Source organism: Phocoena phocoena, chromosome 3 (assembly GCF_963924675.1).
Source record: "Phocoena phocoena chromosome 3, mPhoPho1.1, whole genome shotgun sequence".
Taxonomy (NCBI): Eukaryota; Metazoa; Chordata; class Mammalia; order Artiodactyla; family Phocoenidae; genus Phocoena; species Phocoena phocoena.
In genome coordinates this window covers 67,021,238-67,040,160 of record NC_089221.1, presented here as the reverse complement: position 1 = coordinate 67,040,160, position 18,923 = coordinate 67,021,238, and the positions used below count along the sequence as shown (strand labels likewise).

The window sequence follows — 18,923 nt, the reverse complement described above, 5'->3', positions numbered from 1 at the left end:
TTTTTTAAGATGCATATTGTCAGATAAAATACTGTACTGCAGTAAACAAGCTCAGTCTCAACTGGGGCAAGAATTAAGTCCAGTATCCCAGCTTTTGCTAGTGCTACTATAAATCTGGTAGATGCACGGTTTCCAAGTGGCAGCGTTTCCATCTGTATTTCAACAAACATTTTTATAACACCTGAAAAAAAGGATAGTATAGGCTGAAGAAAATGCTGAGGAATGGGAAGGTCCATTCCACATGTATGAGTTTTCTTTTAGAGAATATGTAAGTTTATGTGAAAAAGAAAGTTACTGTAATCATAGGTAATACCTGTTAGATTGATAATCTTTGAGATGTTACCAGTTTTGGTCTGCTCTTCTCAACTTAACTGTGATATTAAGATCATAGAATTATGCTGCTTTTCATATATAGAATGATGTTGGTAGATAATATTAATGCACTGAAAAGAAGATTTTTTTAAGTCATGGTTGGTAAGATTACTTTTAAAAGGTGCTTAAAGGAATTTTTTGTGTTGAGACTGTTTATTTACCATCTTAAGCAAATCTGAACTCTTTTGGGTTGAAATGAAGTTGTTCTCTTCCATTGACTATGACTGTTGTGTTCCAAATAAGATGGTTTATTATTTTGAAAATAAGTTATTTTATTTTCATTTACCCCTGGAAAAATACACAAAGTAGCCAATACATTTGGGAGTTTTTAGGGTGGAAAGTGTTCCTGTACACGTTCCAGCGTGATGTCATAAAATCAAACATACCTCTTGGAAGTTAATGGTTCTTGAGAAATAAAGCCTGTGAATTAATTTCTGAACGCAATGTAATATTTATTCATTACAAATGTAGTTTCTGGTAACCATTTCTATTTGATTATTTCAGTGTACTAAATTTGCAGTCGTTTTATACACTTTAGTGACTTAGATATTTTAATGGACTCATAAAATGGGAATATTGTTCCACCAAAAATACATCATAGTAGTTCTCTTTGGATAACTTTTAGTGTGATATTTCTTAATCCTTACATCAGTTTTTCACTTCAGTTCCATATATTTTTATGAATAAAGAAGTTTTTCTTTCATTCAGTAAAATAGAATGTATGCCAAACGCTGGTTGAGCATTTAAGCTTTAGCCTTTAGACACTTTGGGACTATATGTTCTTAATAATTTAATTTTTAAGCTAAGAGAATGACTACATGTTTTGGTAATCTCTTCAGAAAACTGAAAACAGCTTAAAAATGGGAAAGAAGTAATTTTGTTTAAATGTAACTTAATGATCAGGAGAAACCCAACAACCTCCAGACCACTGGTCTCCAAAGAGAATGAACCTAGAGGCCAGTATTCCAACGAGGAGTGCTCAGTGGGCTTGCGCTTTCTGTGAGAAACAAGCAAGAGGGGAACCTCATGTTCTTATAAAGTGAGCCATTTATTGTCAGCTAGGCCCTGTCTCTCAGAGGAATGACTGACACTGTAATTTAGAAGAACTGAAGATACTTTCACAGAGAAGAATCGATTCATTATATCCCTAGTGGTTTCACTTCCTTTTCCTTCCTTTGGGAGCTGGTAACACATCCAGGATAAATACATTCGGCGAACTCAGAAAGATGCTTTATGAATAGATGGTCTACTAAACAGTCCTGCCTTTTAGCATCTTGGATGTGGAATGTCGATATTTTCTGAGTAGTTGAAGAAGTCTTTGAATCTTAAGGTAGCACAGCACTTCATCTTTGTAAAGATGAACAAGAGACATATTCAGAAAATAACTCCCTTTCTCAGAAATGGTTTTCTTTTCATTTCCTTTTGCCCCATGCATGTTTTATTTTCCAGGTTACATTTTTTAAATAATGGTATTCCACCAGTTAAAATTCCAGCAAAATGCAGAGCAAATTTGAAAATAACCTTTACATTATAGTCTTCTGTTACCTTTAGTTAATTTTCCGACCTCCTGTATTCCTTATTAGTAACCCTAGTTCTTAGCCTATGGTATTTAAATGTATTCAGTCTGTTATTTAAAGGTAACGATATATTGTTGGGGAAAAACTGGAATGGAAACCTGAATATTCTTAGGATTTTAATCAATAGTGTTTAAGGAGGATTAGAGGGAACAGCTGGTTAAACAAATATTAGGTGTAGAGTGGACGCGATGGTATAAATTAATAATGCAGCTCTTTATTTACACTATGAATGGGAGGGTCTGTGAAGGTTCCACGTGTGAAGCACGGTCCCTATGTGCCACCTAGTGGACAAGTCAAAGAAAGCTTTCTCACCAGCCTCTTAGTAAAAAATTCTGAGATTTCTATTTTGTTGTCATTGAACACTAACTGCAGGCCAGACGTTGGGGTAGGTGCTCAGAGTAGAAAATACAGCAGCTGACATTCGTATAATTTAAAAATCAAGGCGCCACTTAACGGTTGATTAAATTCCCGGTAGCTGCATTTAAAATCAGTTTACTCTTTACTGGGTAATTTACCATCAACTTTCTGCCTCCATGAGGATACAGTTTAATAACCGTAACTCGCTTCTAATACAGGATTGGTTTTTGGCAGAGATGTCATGACCTAGCTTAAAAAAGGATGGGGAGAGTTTGAATCTTGAATCACTTTCTCAAATGGAAATAAATTTCTATAAAGTTTACTGTTACTGATTTTAAGTGAGTAACTAATGATTAGCTTAAAAGGTTAGCACACTGATACTAGCACATATTATTACATATTCTTTAGATTTTTTTCACTAAATGCAAGAGGATAAGAGTAAAAATTACTTTGGGGTCGTGAGGTATGTTTTACAGAATGTTGCTCTCAGACACTAATGATTAGCATGTAGAACAACTTCATCTATACCTGTTGTTCATATGTAGTTTTGAAGCAGGAACATTGCTTCTAAGTCGACATGCTAGAAAAAAATCTTAAGCAAGAAGAATTACAAGGAAAGCCACTGTTGGAAAAAAGCATCAGGGGCTTCCCTGGTGGTGCAGTAGTTAAGAATCCACCTGCCAATTCAGGGGATACGGGCTTGAGCCCTGGTCCTGGAAGATTCCACATGCCGCGGAGCAACTAAGCCCATGCACCACAACTACTGAGCCTGTGCTCTAGAGCCCCAGAGCCACAACTACTGAGCCCACGAACCACAACTACTGAGCCCATGTGTCACAACTACTGAAGCCTGTGCGCCTAGAGCCTGTGCGCCACAACGAGAAGCCCGCGCACCACAACGAAGAGTAGCCCCCGCTCGCGGCAACTAGAGAAAGCCCGCACAGCAACGAAGACCCAACACAGCCAAAAATAAATTAATTAATTAATTAAAATCATCAGGATATCATAGGAGATTAATCCATCGGAATATTGCACAGAGACTTTTGAAAAACTTTTCTCTGGGAGACATATGAATTATTACTCCAATTGGCTCTTTGTAAGATACATGACTTAATGGCAACAGCGTTCAGCACATCAGTCTTAATCAAGACAAGTTCTGAAATTCAGATTGGAAGGAAAAATGCCTCAGTTGGGGGAAAAAAATGATTAATTTGCTGCTTGCTGAGCTCTGAAGGTGTAATCCACAAATCGAGTTAGGCCTGCTCGTGTGGAATGCAACCTTCCCGCTTAGGGGACTTTGGTTTTGTGTACAACAGCGAGACCTACTCTGTGAAAGGAGAGCTGCTCATTAAGTCTTTCTTCATTAATGCCACAAAATTATAGCCTGACTTGATCGGAGGTAATGGTTGGAATCAACATCAACAATCATGTAAAATAAAGCATATTATCTTAATTCTTATTTCCAATGAGTTATTATCCACCAGAAACACAGCATTCTGTTAACGATTTCATCTGATCATCCTTGTGATTTAGCGTGAATCATAGATTCATTTTAGTGAGAGATTGCCTAAATGTCAGAGGTCCTCAAAGTAGAAATTTAGTCATGAATTGGAAAACTGTTACAAGAAGTTTTAACGGTTTCAGGCGACTTGATACTAGAGAAGAACAAACTCTACAAGAGAGAACCAGCCAAGCTTTCTGAAATGGTCTGATGCTACTGGGTTCTTGGCTGTATTGTAGGAGCTCTGCATAATGGCTTTTTCCAGTGGTGGAGACCTGGAGGGGGCTTTGCTGGGGCTGAAGAGTTCTTAGCTATGTTCAGACAAAACAAGGTTTGTTTAAAATAGCAAATGTTGCTGGACTATTCTGAGCTTCTATTAATTGTTTTATAGCTCAATAGGGGATGGGGGAGTGATATCTGAGATGGGGGTATTGCAAGAAAGCCAGGGGGCTATTTGCAAAACAAAACAAACAAACTCACAAAGTTTTCTAAATAACCTAGAAAAATTACGGAAATTCAGTGATAGGTCCTCAGTCTTATAAGGGCAACAGAAATGTCCCCTTTTGGCCAACCTTGCTTAACCCAAAGAGAACACAATTTACTTGATTGGTTCCAAAATTCTGATTACTATATTCCAATTCCATTTACTGTGTTAAATAAAATCCAATTAAGTTAATAACATTCAATTATTTTTATGATAAATCTGGATTTTCCTCAACTTTTCACAAAGTTTTATGGATAATGTTTCAGCTTAGTCTCCACCTATATGGTGTGAATTTTCCTCACTTTGACTCTCTTATTTGGAATTTGGAGATCACCTCAATCGATCATTCACACGTTCATTTGTTCATTCAACAAAAATTTATTGAACATTTGCTATTTGCCAGGCACTGTGCTAGCTCTGAGTGCTGGGCCCTTCACTTTATACCATGAAAATTGATACTAAAAAAATCAAAAAGCCCACATTTGATGATAATGAATGGAAAATGTTGCAAGATGCTGAGGTACATTTTAAGCGACAGAAACAACCAAAATGTTCTCGCCTCATAGTTTTTCTATTAGGAGAATTTTGAGCATGCATCTTTAAAATCATTTTCCCTTGTTTGCCGTCTCCTAGCTGAGTGAGTAAGAGCTTTGTTTCTTGGTTGTGTGGGCACAGATGGGCCTGAGAGGGCAGCTCTGACACTCCAAAACCCCAGGAGGGCAAGGGTTCCAATAATCTGTCTATTTGGCTGGGGAGGAAAAGCAAAAATTCATTTGCACACAGTTGCTGTCCACCAGTTGGGAACTAAAATTCAGCCTGAGCACAGAATGATTTCGTGCTTACCATTTGCACCAGCCTCCATGCTAGGTGTTACAGAGTCACTGGCTCAAGGAGTTCACAAGCCAGTGGAGAAGACAGATGGACGCACCTCATGAATCACTAGTAAAATGTGCCAAGTAGGTGAAGCTGGCCTTCCTAGTATCCTGGGTCTCTTTCCGTGGCACTTAGCCAAACTCTCCAGCAACCCCCGCCCCACCTCTTAAACTGAGACTCCTGCCCTCCGCTCCCTACCCCAAGAATCTGATACTTCTCTGTTTATTGATTTCTTGACTGACTGATTACACCCAAGTGTGAATGAGTTCCACTCATGCATTTACATTTCAAGCCTTTTATCTCTGTAAAGTAAATGTTTTGTTTTCTGTGAAAAGAATTTCAAGCATCTGGGGGCCTTCCCACCCTCACACCACAGTGTATAATTAAGCCGATTTAGTCCTCCATGGTCTTCAATCTGTTATCCCCATTCCATATGTGAGGCCACAGAGATTCCCTCAAGGCCTCTTTCTAGAAATGTGCAGGACCTTGGGTCCTGCTAACCCACGGCCTGATCAACCTGTCCTTCCACCCTCCCCCCAGTGCTTTGCCCGGACACAATCTCCCTCCCACATCGCAAGGGGCATCCCAGCCCATCCCTTTGAACCCTCCTGTTCTCTTTGCTTGGGTCCTCTCAGCTCTTTATTACCATGCTTGGGTGGCTGCCCCTGGACAGGTAGAACACCTATAGTTTCTTATGTTCTATGGTTTGAGCCCTTATGTCACCCCAAATAGATGGACGGAGCAGTGGGAATCCACATATTCAGTCCAGAACTCCTCTAAATCAAGGTTTTGAAGGAGGAAGTATGCATAGGACAAGCACAGGTATTAGCCATCATGTTGAAAATATGGGTCAAAGCCAGCATCTTTTTTAACTGTGTGCTCAGGTACTTTCCAATTGGTTTCAGAGAAATTTCAACATCAATGCTAACTACAGATTCTGGAAAACTAACTGGAGGGAAAAAAAAAAACAATGAAAATTTTCCTTCGTTTTTTAAACAAATGATCAGAGTCGTTTGTTTAAATATTTTCCTATTTTATATTTGACATAGGGCATACAGATAATCACGTTTTAGTTGTTTCAGATTTATTTACGTTTTCTTTGATTATACTCCTTTGATTATGCCACCACTGATGCTCCTGTAGTATAAAGATGTGCTCGTCACTTTTTAAATTGCTAAGACTAATGACCCAGATTGAGAGACTTGGTTTCCTTCCCCTACTTCCCTGCAGCTTAGAGTATAGTGATCTTTGACCTGCATCAGTCACCTAGCTGGAGGATATGAGTGCCTGACATTCAGTAAGTGTCCTATAAATGCTTCCTGTTGTTTCCATCAGTGCCTAGTACCATGCCAAACTTGAGGCTGGAGGGGTCTCCCCGCCTTCTCTTCCAAGTGACTATATTTCAGATGTCTGAACACCTCCCAACCCCAGGCCACGCCCTGACTCTGCCTTTGTTTCCTTATCAGTCTTCTTCTTAGCTTTCAATGTCATTAAATTCATAAACTCTTCTCAGATTAAAAAATAATTATTGGTATAAAATTAATAATGTAAATAAAATTAATTGATAATTTTAATAAATCTCCAAATTTAAGGAAATTGAGACTGGAGGAAGGAAATGAGTTTAGAAAGGACATGGAACAGTATAGGCACGATCTAGTAAGGATACACTGGATGGGGGAGAGAATTTGAGGATCGTGTGAATGTTTCAAGGGCAGATGATAACATGAAGAGGGGTGCAATTGACTAAGATTGGGAATAAAGGAAGAATAAAGTTTCTGGAGAAAACGGTGAGTCTAATATAGGAAGTGCCCATGGGACATCCAAGAACTCATATTAGTTAAACGTACATACTTAGGTACAGGGGAGAAGTCATGGCTGGAATAGATATTTGGAAGTCTTTAGTATTAAAATGGTAGTTGCAAATCATACGTAAGAGAAAGGAGTTCATTCCAAGGAAGAACAAAGGGAGAAACAGTTGACCAAGGACTAAAACCCAGGAAAAAATTGGTAAGAATGAGTTTGCCATTATTTATATATGATTTTAACTTTCATTTTATCAACAATAAATGTCCACCGAGATGAATAACATCAATGTTTTATTGATTCTTATATCTCACAGTCTTAGTCAGTCCTCTGCACATAGAAGGTGCCAGACATGTTTGTTGAGTAAAATGAAATTAAAATGGCATTTCCGAGCCTTCAGGCTCTAATGACAGATTTTCATAATGATAACCCTGAGCATGGGTAAGCCCCCAAAATGTCTGAATTGCTGTTAGTTATTCAATTGCATCCAAAACTGAGCTAGCTTTAAATATATGTTGTTGCATTTTGTTGTTTGAAAATCAGTAATCAATGTGTGGTGTAGATAGTAATTCACCACAGTACTTGATTAATCTTAGCCCATGTTGTTTAGCTTAACATATAAATGAGTTCGCCACAGAATGTAGCCTAGTTCAAGTCCATTTATAATTCTTTTTCTGGTTCCTTGGTCCTGAAGACCTCTAAATCTTCGGTCAGATTTGGAGTCTAGAATCCCGGATTTCTCTGCAACTTGCTTTTTTTTTCCCCCCTAGTTCTTCTTCCTCCTGTTGCCGCCTACTTGGGTTACCATGTAAACTATATTGAAGAATTGAGTAATTTTCAGTATAAGTATGTCCCAAATATTGCATGGTACATTCTTATACTAAAGAGATTATTTGCTGTTTATCTGAAGTTCAAATTTAACCAGTATCCTGTATTTTCCATTGGCTAAATCAGATAACCCTACCCACCTCCCACATTTGTGTTACTAAAGCCAAAATATGGCAAACAAGAATTTCTTCATGGGATTCTGAACACTCCCCTTGTAAAGGCCAACAAATGAAGTTACTGAGTGAATGTTCACGAGTGAGATAAATGCATTAAAAAGATACTGTAGGGGCTTCCCTGGTGGCGCATTGGTTGGGAGTCCGCCCGCCGATGCAGGGGACGCGGGTTCGTACCCCGGTCCGGGAGGATCCCACATACCGCGGAGCGGCTGGGTCCGTGAGCCATGGCCGCTGAGCCTGCGCGTCCGGAGCCTGTGCTCCACAATGGAAGAGGCCACAACAGTGAGAGGCCCACGTACCGCAAAAAAAAAAAAAAAGATACTGTAAATAAAATTATCTAACTACAATATACCAATCAAGATGCAAATTTATAAAACATTTATAACTACTGTACGATATACCCTGGATACTAATAGCTATCTTAAGAATGCCATGAGTGTCTATCAGTGATGTGTTTTAGTCTATTTTAAATATTTAAAAATAATGTACGTTTCAAAAAAAAACTTTTTAATTTTCACATCTTCAAGTTGGCAATGATAAAACAAATTAATTGCTTTTAAATGAAGGAGAATACATTTAGAAAAAATTATACAATGTACAATGGCTATAAACTCTTAACTATTCTAACTGCAGAATATCTGAAAAGGATCTTTTCGCTTAATTATATGTCCTATTGTACTTGTGCTGCCACCTTGTGCTGTTTTGAGATATGACCCAATTTAACTCAGTCCGTTAATGTGTTGTACCAGATTGACAATTTGGTCAACACTACAATGATTCCTCACATGATAAATATCTTCCATTTCACTCAGAAACACCACATACTTTAATACCAAGAAAGGGCCCTTAAGTATTTAATGTAAATATTTTCTAGGAGTTTAATGTATTAAATCCCTCGAGATAATCACTAAATTATAAATCATTTAGTACTGTATTAATTTATGTTTTATGGGTGAGTATAGGTTGTATCTGCCTGTATGTTTGGTCTACTTAACCTTTTAACCTGAATTTCCTATAAGCTCCTTGAACCCAACATGTCCAAAATTAAACTCATTATCTCCCTTCTACCAAGCCTGGTCCATGTCATCTCTATATAGATACCAAGACATTTCATTTATTATCCAAACCAGGACACTTTCGAAAGTGAAATGAAATGGGGTGCCTTACTAATTACTCCAGCAAAACAGGTATAAACCAAGACTGGCTCAAGGAAACCGGTCTTCTTATATATAAGTTAAAAATCAACATAATCCCAATCACCCAAACTAGAAAATGTGGAGTCACAGACTACTGTTTCATCAAACAGACCTGGAACCTTCATCTCAGACTTCCTTCTACCTACTTGCTCCCTTTCATCTCCACTGTCCATCACACTTGTCAACATTCTCATTAGCCTTGTCCTGTTGTCTGCAGAGGCACCCAGCAGGCCCAAATCCTTTTTCAGGGTACATCTAACAGTCCCTTTCCTCCACAGCTGCTCCAAACTGCTGGCAACTGCTGGGAGAACTCATCACCGTGCAGCATGGGCCCAGTGCACAACTTCATGGTCTCTGATTTCAGCTGGATCTTTAATGCTATGTGGCCATTCTACCATATTGCTTGAAAGTTTTTGCTTCTCCAACTTCCTGCAGCAGATATCCAAGCCTCCCTAATCCTGCTAAAAAGAGAAACCATCTGTAAAGAACCTTCTCTTTGTCCTGCCACCAAAACTAGTCCCTAACACAACCTTCTTTTCCCTTCTGTTAGGAAAAACAACAACAGAAACGGATCTCTCTCCTTTGCCTCTAAGCATCTCAGGCAGACATTGTCCCCTGAGTTCTAGATCCCGAATCCTCCAGTCTTTTCAAAGATATTCGCTATTAATTATGCTTTTTCTCTCTTGTATTCATCACCCTGTCCCACTCTGGTAATTTCCTCCTTTTGGCATTTGATCATGGTCAAATCTTTTTGTCTTAAAATTATCAGACATTCCCTAACCTCACATACATCCTATGTACTCAGCTTTCTCCTTCCCTCACAGCCAGACTTCACTCTGAGGGCAAGAAGCACCCCGTGCTCACTCTCCACCCCTTCACCCATCCACTCCTCAGCCCACTGGCAACGTGCTTTCTCCTTGCACTCCAGTAGAACACTCCTCACCAGGGTCACACCAATGAGTTGTTTACAGTATGTTTGCTGAGTGGTATTTCATGCTGGTGACCACATTCCCTTCACAACAATCTCTACCCTTTGCTTCTGTGACAGCCACTCCCCTAGTTGCCACAGACTTCTTTGCTGACTCCATCTCAGTCTGTTTCAGGCTTCCAAGAGCCCACCTGCCCCTTGGCAGCTCTGTACTCTTAACAGCTTCCACCCAGGACACCTCACCCTACCTGTACTCTTCCATCTACTCCTCTGCATTACACCACTCTCACCTGTGTGCAGATGAGTCCCAGAGCTTTATATCTGGCCCAGAATTCTCTCCCGAGTGTCCGGACCACAAACATCTCACAACTAGGAAGTCACCCTAACATCTCAAACTCCACAGGTCCCAAATCAACTCCTTTTCTTTCTCCTGAATTTGAACTTCCCCCAATTCTATCTAGTTTAGTAAATGGCACCATCTTCTCTTCACTCAGTTTCCAAAAACCAGAAACATGGGAATCATCATGTAGACTCTAGCCCATAAATACCTCTTAGATATATACACCCTTTTTATCTCCATTAGCATAAACCTTACCCCTAATTGCCACCCTCTCTTCTCAGATTCCTGTAAACCTTACCCACTGGTCCCTGTGTCTTACTGCTTAGATTAGAAAGTCTTACTGCTTTCTAATGCATTCTCCCACATTCTCTCACACTTCCTGAAGTGTAAACGGAAAAGACTTGCCTGCTAAAATCCCTTCAATGCCTTTCTATTGCTGTGAAAATTAAGTCCAAGTTCTTTAATATGATTGGCAGGGTTCTCAGTGACCAGCTCTAGCTTACCTTTCCAGCCTCATCTCTCATCTAAAGTGACCCGGCATCCCAGCTGACAGGATCAAATGACCAGAAAAATTAAAACAGTAAAAACAGATCAATAGCTCTAAATATTAGAGTTATCAGATGCAGATTTTATGTTTATTTTAAGAAACTGCGTCCTAAGAAATTTAGCAAAGAACTGGAAACTACAAAAATATGATTCAAATGGAAACTCTAGAACTGAGAAAATGTAATAACCAAAATTAAGAACTCAATACATGAGCTTATGAAAAGTTTAGATACATTGAGGAGATGATTAGTAAACTGGGAGATACTTCTGAAAAAATAACCAGACTGAAACCTGATAGAAAAAGGATGAAAGATACTGGAAGGGAAAAAAAGTAAAAGGCATGTGGGGTATAGACACTGGTGTCCCGGCAGGAGAATCAACAAGTGGGGCAGAAACAATCTCTTAGAAATAATAGCTTGTGACTGTCCATGTCAGGGATTCAAGGAGCACTACAAAACCCAACAGGATAAAAACCAGAAAATAAAAAAATGAAAACCTCACAGCCAGGCATGATTATAGAAAAACTGCTGACAAAAACAAAGAGAAAATGTTAAAAACTTCCAGAAACAAAAGACTTCAGATAGACTAACAAGTAACCAAATTAGCTAGTTGGAAATTTTGCTTTTCTTTTCACTTTAGGAAAATGCCAAAAATCAGTCGGTTGGCTTGATCGTCTTCTGGGTGGATCTTATCGAGTCAGCCTACTTTCTCTGAGAGCAAAGTCTTCAAGCCTAGAGGGACAGCAGTGTGGCTGGTTCCCCAAAGGAGCTGCACTGAGATAAATCTTAGTGGTGACTCAGTTCCTGCAATCTGTTCTCAGATGCTGTACGGTCCTATTGCTATCTAGGAAAATTCTGGAAGCAATTTGGGAGTCTCCTATCTATCTTTATCACTAAGATTATTTTAGATTACAAAGAAGAAATAAATATGATTGAGAAGTTGATGATTTATGCCGGCGATATATATATATATATATATATATATATATATATATATATATACACACACACATATATATATATACATCTATCTATATATGTATATATATATGTGTGTGTGTATATATATATATATATATATATATATATATATACAGTAAGTTCCCTACATACAAACAAGTTCCATTCCGAGAGCACATTCATAAGTCCAATTTGTTCGTAAGTCCAACAAAGTTAGCCTAGGTACCTAACTAACACAATCGGCTATATAGTACTGTACTGTACTAGGTTTATAATACTTTTCACACAAATAATACTTAACAAACACTAAAAATAAAGAAAACATTTTTAATCTTAGAGTACATTACCTTGAAAAGTACAGTAGTACTAGCTACATCACCGCTGCTTTTACGCTTGCTTCAGGACATCCTGGGCTTGAAATAATGACACTTTACTACTGTACTCTATGCAGTACTGTAAAGTACACAAAAGCACAACCACTTGTAGAGGAGGCACGCACGTGACAAGGTACGCCAGACACGTGAACGAACTTACATGATTGGACATGCAAACGTACATTCTCATATTTGAAAGTTCACAACTTGAAGGTTCGTATGTAGGGGACTTACTGTATATTACAGCAAAGTGATTCAGTTATACATATATATGCTTTTTCATATTCTTTTCCATTATGGTTTATCCCAGGATATTGAATATAGCTTCCTGTGCTACACTGTAGGACCTTGTTGTTTATCCATCCTGTATATAATAGTTTGCATCTGCTAATCTCAAACTCCCAGTCCTTCCCTCCCCCACCCCCCTCCCTCCCCCTTGGCAACAACAAGTCTGTTCTCTATGTCTGGGAGTCTGGTTTGTAGATAAGTTCATTTGTGTCATATTTTAGATTCCACATATAAGTGATATCATATGGTATTTGTCTTTCTCTTTCTGACTCAGTATGATCATCTCTAGGTCCATCCATGAAATAATGCTGCAAATGGCATTATTTCATTCTTTTTTATGTATGCCAGATATTTTACAATGTTATAACTATTTGTTTAAGGCATTGAAAGACAGGTCTTGGCAGCCAAAGTAAATACAAATTTATCACAAAGATTCTGATAATTAAAAGCTCCAGAATATTTCTCTTCTCTTACCAGACATTCATGGAGTTCCACTCTTCTAATTCTTTGCTCATGCCCTCCTTTCAGGCAGGCATCCCTTACCGTATTATCCCTCCCACCTGAAATACGACTCCTGCTAGGATCCTTCATATAACACTTCCTCCAAGCAATTTTACATTGTACTGCTACCTGGAATGCACTTTTCTCTCAATTCTTTCTTAATATTTTATTTGTATCACCATTACTTAGCACACTTTCTATGTGTTATACTGTATTTAATTGTTGAAATGTCTTTCTTGTTAGCAGATTGTTTATCCATCTGATGTCCTAAAGAGCTCTGACCTGAAAGGTTAGATTGGGAATTGGAGTTCAAAGAACCAAATCTGTTCCAATGTTCCACCCACTCTAGGAATCCCCTGTGTAGTATAATTGACAGATGTTTGCTGATCTGCTTCAACACCTGCAGCGGCAGAAAGCACTAGTATTTCACAGGGCAATTCATTTCACTTTTAGAGGACTTACCAGAAAGTTCTTCCCGACAATGTGCAAAACTGGCTCCCTTAACTTCCATCCACGTGTTCCTGTGTCCCCTGTGAAGTTACATTGAATAAGTTTAATACCTTCCCCAGTTTATATCTGAGCAATCTAATTCTAAATGCAAAACACTGTTATGTTCTGTAAAATTCTGTTATTTTGGGCACATCATTCCAAACTCTGCAGATCATTTTATTTCTTGTAGCTTCTAAACCACATTTCAACTACTCTTAGTACTAGGCTTTATGGCCCTTGCGGGCTTTGAGACTTGAAACTCTGAAAGGAAAAACTTCATTTATATTAACGTGACTTGAAAGCAAACCTCTTGATTGATAGTGTTCACAGAATTATTGAAATGAGTAAGATAATGTCCTTGTCACTGGAAAGGTCTCCTTTTATTAAACAAATAACCAGTGCACCAGAGAAATGGAAAACAAATGTCAATGCAGACTTGAAAACCTTTCTTTTGAAAACAGAAGGCATTGATCATCTGCACTCTTTTATTAACTTCACTTCATTACGTATTGTTACTATTTCAAATTAATCTTCAGATAACAGAATGAAAACAGCATTGTACCGTCATTGAATATCTATATCCTTAAACTGTTAGGATATCAAAAACTGAAACCAAGCTTGTCTTATAGTTATGATTAGTGGTAATGCACTAATTTCCCAAAGATAAAATAATATATTTTGAAGAATATGAGATCTAAACATTAAAAGAAAATACCAATTTACTGTAATTGGTATAAAGCAACATGTGACATTAATTTGTATTACTGTACATTCTTTGAAAAAATGCTTCCCTCCACCCCAGTCCTCCTTGCCTGCAGCAGTATTGCAGTATCTATGCTAAGGATGAGAAGTGAAAAATCTGTGACTCCTGAATAATAATAATAATAATTGTACATTCTGAAAGGTAATGGATTTGCCATAGGACAGCAGCTGTCACCTCAGACTGATAGAAGGCAAGAGGGTCATTCAGAGATGAGACATCTGCAATACCTCGAATGCCAGGCCTCCCACTTTTAAAAACCTCTTGGTTTCTACACAGTATAGCAGTAGATTTTAAATAAAGCATTTGTTTCAACCTACCAACAGGAGAATTCCAGTGTTCTGGCTCTTGATGTTAAAGTAGAAGTGTAGCCTGAATTATGCTCCTATTCTTACCAACATTTTAATCGGTTGTTAATTAAACCTATTATCCTAAACTATGGAACAGGATGGATTTAATATTAAATATATTGGGAATCAGTTCTTTCTTTGTTTACACTTTTCATTTATGTAACAGAATGTTCCCATGAATCACAAATCTGAATTTTTGGTGCATGCGTGAACAGTATAGGAAACTTAATTTTGAATGAATTCAAAAACATTTCCCTTCATCTGTGCCCTGACATATAATTGAAAATTACCTAAGCATACAAAAAAATGCCTCACAGTGTATTGACTTCCTGTGAAGTTGAGGTTTTGATGTAATTGCACTCGTGCTCTGCGTAATGATGCCCATTAGCCTTTGATTAAGGAAGATTACTCAGGAGCAGAGCAACTCTCTACACAGCCCATAGGATTTCTCCTTGAAGTAGAACGAAGGCATCCTGGGCCTTGATAATTTACAGTTTCCGACTTCCCTGGTTGCTCAGTAGTTAAGAATCCACCTGCCAGTGCAGGGGACACAGGATCAATCCCTGGTCTGGGAAGATCCCACATGCTGCGGAGCAACTAAGCCCATGAGCCACAACTACTGAAGCTCCACAAGAGAAGCCACCGCAATGAGAAGCCCGCGCACCGCAACAAAAGAGTAGCCCCCTCTGGCCACAACTAGAGAAAAGTCCGCGTGCAGCAATGAAGACCCAATGCAGCCAATCAGTCAGTCAATAAATAAATTTTACAATTTGAACTATATATATGCTCCTTAAGGACAACCAGAAAAGTGCTTGTCATTCAACATGAACAGGCTGTATGTAAGATGCCCTAATAATAGTCGTCACCATATAAGGTCACCAAAACAGTTTTTGGACACACACACTTGATAAAAAATAATCTCCGTCAAGATTATCTGCCCTTGGTGGTTTACTAACTGGTTAAACAGCCAAGTGAAAAGTGGTGAAGGGAGATGCAGACAAACTGGACCTTTATTTATAAAGCCAGATCTTTACATTTGGGTTCTGTAAAACCTTTGCCTATGGGCTGAGATACAAAGCGTAACAGGGATTAGAACCTTACTTCAAGGGGGAGTATGGAAGGAGATGGAAGACAGAAAGAATCAATTCTATGAAAAACAAAAATCACCTTCAAAGGACTTCCTTGGTGATCCTGTAGGTAAGACTCTGAGCTCCCAAAGCAGGGGGCCTGGGTTCGATCCCTGGTCGGGGAACTAGATCCCACATGCATACTCCAACTAAGAAGTCCCCATGCCACAACTAAGAAGTCGCACGCTGCAACTAAAAAAAAAAAAAAAACCCTCATGCTCAACGAAGATCCCGTGTGCCACAACTAAGACCCGGCGCAGCCAAAACAAGTAAATAAATAAATACTTTTTAAAAAATTACCTTCAATAGTTTATTGATGGTAAGATACATTGTATTAAATATTTTACGTTTGGCTACTTTATGGTTTTTAAAACCTCAACTTTATTTTATATACTGATAGTTTACTTTTTACTGACTTAGCATTCTTTTTTAAAATCATTGATAATTTACACACAACAGTGAATTTGATTTTTCATAGCTAATATATTACATGAGGATTAAAAATTTATTAAACGTGTTTAAAATTTTTTGAAATAGCATATTCTACACTAAAAATGTTATATTTCCCTTAATCAAGAGAGGCTAATCCTTAAATAGAATTGAGCATCATGTATAAGGTTGCCGCATCAGAAAATTATTGGGGCAACTTTTTATATCCATGCTGATGAAGTTCAAATTTAAGTTATTTCAGTTATTTTGGAGCTTGCACTATGGAGTTCAGTAGACCTGAGCTTAAATCCCAATTCAGATTTTACTGTGACCACCTATGTACATTGTGCAAATTGCTCCTTGAGTTTCATTATCCATTTTAAAATAGAATGATTGATAGTATTTACCTCATAGTATTTGTAGTTCTGAGAATCTACCATGATAATACATGTAAAGCACCATATAAACCTATTTATATTATTTTCATAAACTACTACTAAGGGGAAATATAGGTAAATATTTATCTAATAATGTCAGAAGAAATCATTGAGGAAAATACTAATACATTTAGTTTCATAAATGTTCACAATTTCTATACACAGAAAATGCTATTAATCAAAATAGAGGGAAAATGTCTTCAACATACACCAAAGGAGCAGTATCCTTAATATACAAAGAGTTCCTAAAAATTAGTACAATCTTTTCAACAAGAGTGCCAAAACAATTCAATGGAGAAGGTATACTTGTTTTAAAAATTGATGCTGGGACAACTAGGTAGCCACATCAGAATAATTAAGTTGGACCTCTACCTCATATCACACACAAATATTAATTCAATATAGAGCAAAGCCCTAAACATAAAAGCTAATTTTATAGAACTCTTAGAAGAAAACATAGAAATATTCATGAACTTAGAATATGCAATGTTTTCTTAGACATGACACCAAAGGCACAAGCAACCAATAAAAAAATAGATAACTTGGACTTCATCAAAATTAAAACCTTTCTTCAAAGGACAATATCAAGAAAATGTAAAGACAACACACAGATTGGGAGAAATTTTGCAAATCATATATCTAGTAAGGATATGGTATCTAGAGTATATGAATAACTCTTACAACACTAAAAAAGTTTAAAATGGGCGAAGGATTTGAAGAGACATTTTTTCCAAGAATATATGTAAATGGCCAATAAGCACATGAAAGGATGCTCAACATCATTAGTCATTAGGGAAAGGCAAATAAAAAACAAAATGAGATACCACTTCACTCCCACTTAGGGAGAATATAATTAAAAAGACAATAACAGGTGCTAGTGAGGACATGGAGAAGTTGGAACCCTCATGCATCACTGGTAGAAATATAAACTGGTGAACTGCAATTCCATTGCTAGGTGTATAATATGTTCACGTAAAAACTTGTACGTGGACATTTATAGCAGCATTATTCACTAGAGCCAAAAAGCTAAAAAATAACCCAAATATCCATCAACTGCTGAATGCATAAACAACATGTGGTGTATCTATACAATGGATTATTTTTCAGCCATAAAAAGAATGAAGTACTGATACATGCTACAGAATGGGTGAACCTTGAAATTATGCTCAGTGAAAGTAGCCAGTCATTAAAGGACCACATAATGTATGATTCCATTTACATGAAATGTCTGAAATAGATAAATCCACATAGACAGAAAGTAGATTAATACTTGCCAGAGAATGGGGAGAGGGGGGATGGAGAGTGACTACTCATGAGTACAGGGTTTCTTTTAGGGGTGATGAAATGTTCCAGAATTAGATAGCGGTAATGGCTGCACAACTTTGTGGATATACATCTTAATTTAGTAACCTCACGTTGTAGAATCTAGCTGAAGAAAATATTTACCTAAAGCTATGTAATAATGTTGTTTTTTAGTAAAACAATACAAATATACTTAAATATGCAAAAATGGGTAATTATTTAAAATATTTTTGACATACACATACAATAGTGTAACATGCAGGTATTAAAAACTATGTAAAAGAGGATTTAATGAAATGAAAAGATGCCCATTATACATTCAGTTTTAAAAATCGCTTTTAAAAAGGCCATATGATTTTGTTCCATCTCAGCAGAAATAAAAAGCATTTATATTTGGCTAAAATGTTTGGATGAGTATGAAATAAAATGCAAACAAAATTAATCTCCATTGGAATTACAGATGATTGTATTATAACATTTATTAAGGTACAATCAACATGCAATAAATAGGACATGTTCAAAGTGCACAAATGGTAATTTTTCATGTATATATGCCTGTAAAACTAATACTACAATTAAGATAATAAAAGCGTTCATCACCCAGAAAGTTTTCAACTATCCAACTATGTTTATTTATTTAATAAACAGCCAAACAATTTCCAAAGTGATCACATCATTTTACATTCTCTCCAGCAGTGTGTGACAGTGTTCCAGTTGCTCACATCTTTTCCAACACTTGGTATGGTTAGTCCTCTTTATCTTTCATCAGATTAGCCTGGATAGACGTTTATCAATTTTATTGATCTTTTCACAGAACCATCTTTTGTTTTCATTGATTTTCTCATTGTTTCTGTTTTCTACTTCATTGATTTCTGTGCTGATCTTTATAATTCTTTCTTCTGCTTATATCAGGTTTCATATGCTCT

At 37.4% G+C, this 18,923-nt stretch overlaps 1 protein-coding gene across 1 annotated transcript in view; it reads left to right on the top strand.

Moving 5' to 3' along the window:
• Nucleotides 1–18,923, top strand: part of HAPLN1 (hyaluronan and proteoglycan link protein 1) — a 69,442-nt gene that overhangs the window by 225 nt on the left and 50,294 nt on the right. The gene's annotated exons all lie outside the window — the stretch shown is intronic.